Below are 4482 nucleotides of genomic sequence, written 5' to 3'. Positions count from 1 at the left end.
TTCACCCTACCTGCCTGCTTTCCCCATTCAGTGTGGGCGTGCTGGGCGTCCGGGGAATGACATTGCGGTGGGGAGGATGGAGGGAGGGAAGGTGCGATGAGGAGGTAAAAGGAGAAGTCTTGGAATAGAAGAAGAGGGGTGATGAACTGGAGGAGGGGGAGGGGCGATGGGTGGGCAACCAAGAACTGAAGGGAGGGGAGGTGGCGGTAAGCAGGGGGCAGAATGGATGGGAGAGGAGGGCAGGAAGCATGACGAGGGGGAGAGGGGTTGGAGAGATGAGGGAATAGAATAGTGTCAGATGGAGATGAGCAAGGTGGAATGGAGGGGGCCTCAGATCCAAGGGCTCTCGCTTCCCCACCTCCAGACTGGTGGGGGCCTGGCCTGTGGGTGGCTTCACTTCTTCCTATTCCAACTCTGCCTCTCTTGCCTCCTCCAACCCTGCCTGTGCCAACACGGAGGCAGAGGGTTTAGTCAGCAGCCCTTCCATACCTGGCCCCTGTTAGTGCTGGAGTGTAGGCTTGGTCCCTGGATGGGGCAGGCAGGGCTTGTGCCCGCCATTGGTATGTTGAAGTTGTCTCTGTGATCTGTCTGGGTCTTTGTTGCTCTGCCTGATCTCATTGTCCTAGGCATCAATGGGGTGTGGGAGGAACCAGAGAACACAGCGCAGCAGGGCTGGGAGGAATACAGGCTCTGTCCGGAGAGAGATTGTTGACCTGGCTAGGTTACTTGCTGCATAGTTGTCTCATCTTCTTAGTAAAATGGGGAGAGACAGCAGCAGTGCCTGTCCCATGGAGTTGCTGTCAGGGTTAATTAAGGTAACACACATAGTGTGCTTAGTTCTCAGGCTGGGGTGTCGTTAAAGCTGAGCAAATGCTAGCCGTGACTGTATGCGCACAGATGTCTGGGTGTGCCTGTGCATCTCTGTGTGCAAACGGGATTGTGAGTTATTTGTACTCTCTGTCTGCATGCGATCTGTGAATGAGGGCTCATCTCTGTGATGGCTTTTGTGTGCCCACTTCTGTCATTTGCGGTGTGTGGTTCTCTTGTGTGTCGCTGTCTAGGGGTGGTTAAATGGCTGTAGGCCCGTGCCGACATGACAAAGAGTAGATGGGGCGTGTGGCTGTTGACAAGCCGATACTGTGTCTGCAGGCATCTGTGATCAAGTCAGTTCCAAGCACCCTCCTTCCCAAGGAGACGTCACAACCCGAGGTGTCCCTCATTTCCTCACCCTGAGGGAACCGGAACCCGTGGGCAGGCCCGAGGGTGGGTCCCATGAGGAGGTGTTCAGACAGGAGCACATGTTCTCTCCCAGACTGTGTATGGAGTGGGGGGGGAGGGGGAGCACTTATCTCGCACATCCGGAGAGCCCCAGAGGAAGTGCACCCCCTGCCTGTTCTCAGGTCCCTGTCTTGTCACCATGGCAGCAGTTGCCAGGGGCTCCCACGGTTGCTAAGATCTGGGTGTGGGAGGATGCCAGGCCCCATTGCCAGTAGAAACAGAGCATCCTGGGGAGGGTGGGGGGAAGGAGACCACCCCCACAGTTGTTAGCTCTTTGCAGCTGTAGGACTGGCCCTTGGGCTCCCCCTGTCCCCAGATGTACCTATGATGTGTCTGTGGTGGTGGTTCCAGGGTTGAAGTTGGGGCTTACATACAAGAAGCTGGAACCAGAATGATGAGGTCCATTTTCTAAAGAGAAAGGGAATGTCAGGTTGCCCCTTGTCACTTTCCAAGTTAGGAGATCCTTAGAGATTAGTGTTCCTTCATTCACTCCCACCCCTCCTACCTCTCCCCTGGGTAACCTCCCTGCTCCTGTTCTCCATACCTGGTGGTCTCACCTGGGGATGAACGCGCTACCTTGATCCATTCCTTACTCTGGATACAGGCTGATCGCCTCCTGTGGGCATACTCCTATGCTGACACTTGAGCCCAGACTTCAGTTTCCCATTGAGGTCCAATTTTGGCCTCAGATTGAGATCCTAAACTAGTCATAGTCCTGGACAGGGTAGTTTCCTAAGCAAAGCTTCAGCCTCATAGCTGTAATCTTGAGGTCAGTTCTTGAACTCGTTTGCTTATTACTGAGCAGGAATCTATCTAATTGAGTACTCTCCCTGCCTCTTCCTCTATATGCTGAACCTAATTTACCAATGCCATCATGCTTCCATTTCAGAGGAGCTCTTTCTTGTCTTGGGTTGAGAGGAGAGTGCTAGTGGTGACCAGCAGGGGCGTGCACCATCAGGTTCTAAGAACAAAATTCCTGAGAGTGGACCAGTGAAGGGGCTACCAGGCTGAGTTAGTTAATTGTGCCAGCCTGGCCGATAATCACATGTGGGGCTGGTTGAAAGGCGGAGGGATAAATGGGTGGTGAAGTCTCGCCTTTCTAGTTCTCGGGTCTCTTGTTTTGTGATGGTTGCACCGGGTGCAGCTGCCTTAAGCAGTTCCCTGCTTCAGCTTGCAAGATTGACTTCCTACAAGACATCCCCAAGGAGAAGCTACATGGACCTATCCCAATGCAGCCCTGGGTGCTGGAGCAGCCGTGTGGAGACCCCTGCTAGTGCTGAGATGCTTGTTTGTTCACTGACTCAGCTTTCCTCCTGCAGCCGGCATCATTGCCTCTGTTTTGTGAGGTGGAGGACTTTGTGGACTGGTGTTGGGTTAATGGGTTAATGTTGGACTTGTGGGCTTGGGCAGCATTGGGTTGGGATGTTTTCGTGATGCACCTTTTCTTTACATAAAACTCTCTCTTATACATAAGTCACTGTGGATTTGTTTCTCCAAAGTACCTAGACTAATACACAGGCATATTGAGACCTTGGACCTTTTCTCTCAGGTGTGCTCTCAGCATTGGAGGCACTACGGTTGACCTAGGAAATTAAAGTACCCAACCTAGTGATTCCAAAACTTTGGGATCATGTAGGTCCTTAAAGTCGTGGATCAAGTCCTGATCTACTCCCTCTAGCTCAATCAACCCTGAGGTGTAGTGAGCATCAGAGGGTGCTGAGCTGTTTATTGGCATGAGAGAGTTTCAGAGGCTTGCATACCTAATGAAGGATGCAACACCCCCCCACCCCCCTCCATTTCTGTCATACGGTTATAGTGCGTACCAACTCCAGGGTAATATGGGGAGCTAGATTTCTGCTGGATAGAAAGATAACCGGATACGATGGTTATGTGCACATGGTAATGTGCTCAGCTGCTAAATGAAAGGTTGGCGGTTCAAGTCCACCTAAGGGTGCCTCAGATAAAAGCCTGGTGATCTATTTCTGAAAAACCTATGGACTACAACTCTACTCTGGTACACGTGGGGTTGCCATGAGTTTGAGTGGACTCAATGGCAAATGGTACTTGAATACTTTAGAATGAAGTGCAATATTTATCTTAAAGACAAAGATTCTTGAAACAGTTTTTGTTTTGTTTTTTAACTGAGGACACCTTGTAAGTCTCATGGCAATGTTTGGGTTTATAAGCCTCACAATGGATGCTTACTTAAAGGTAAGACAAAGGGACTGAAAGTCCCCAGCTGACTTGATGGCGACTTCAGCACTGTGGACAGAGGCCACTGGCAGCAGCTCCAGCTATGCCTGGGATGGGCAAAGAGTCAAGGAGGAAAAAAGTATTGCTACACAAATCATAGAGACCTTTATTAAACAACAACAACAACAAATCGAAACCTGAAGAGAGAGTTCCCTGACGTCTACTCCACCTAGGTCCACACACTTCTCAGGGTGGGGTTTCTACCTCTCAGACTTTTGCCCAAAGATCTCCGTGCTCTTTGGTGTGCATGCGCATGGCTATTTGAGCATTCTTAAAGGACTCGAATCATGTTTCTTTTCAATATTCTGAGTTTTAGACCAAAAACAAGCCTGAAGAGGTAAAATCATGACTGTAGGGTGTGTGGGACATGGTTTCCAAGTGAAACTCATAGACCAGCTCTTGCTATCATTGAAGAGTGAGCAGGTGTATTGCATATAAATGTTTTTCCTGTTATTTTACTGACCTCTTTCTTACTAATGTAATTTTCAGTTTTCGCTGGAATCCTTCCTAATAAGGCCCTTATGGTCAGCCTGTGTCCTCTGAAAAAAAAATCTATTAAAATCCCCCCTTTGAAATATCCCTCCTCAGAGTCACTGTAACCTTCTGAGGTGACTTCTCTGCCTTGAGTTCATCTTTGAGGTCTTCCTGGCTGATATAATTAAAGTTTATTGTGCCCACCTGGCCAATAAACACATGTGGGGGTAATTGAAGGGTGGAGGGATAAATGGCTCGATAAGCTTCGCCTTTCGAGTTCTCAGGTCTCTTGCTTTGTGATGGTCGGACCAGGGTGCTGCTGCCTTAGCCAGCTCCCTGTTTCAGGTGACAAGGCTCACTTCCTGAAAGACACCCCTGAGGAGAAGCCGCATGAACCTACCCTGATGCAGCCCTGGGTGCTGGAGCAGCTGTGTGGAGACCCCTGCCAGCGCTGAGATGTTTACACATTCACCGATT

Source organism: Echinops telfairi, unplaced genomic scaffold (assembly GCF_000313985.2).
Source record: "Echinops telfairi isolate 266 unplaced genomic scaffold, ASM31398v2 ScPeMD7_25;HRSCAF=90, whole genome shotgun sequence".
Taxonomy (NCBI): Eukaryota; Metazoa; Chordata; class Mammalia; order Afrosoricida; family Tenrecidae; genus Echinops; species Echinops telfairi.
The sequence above is the reverse complement of the archived record's forward strand: the minus strand, read 5'-3'. Positions refer to the sequence as shown.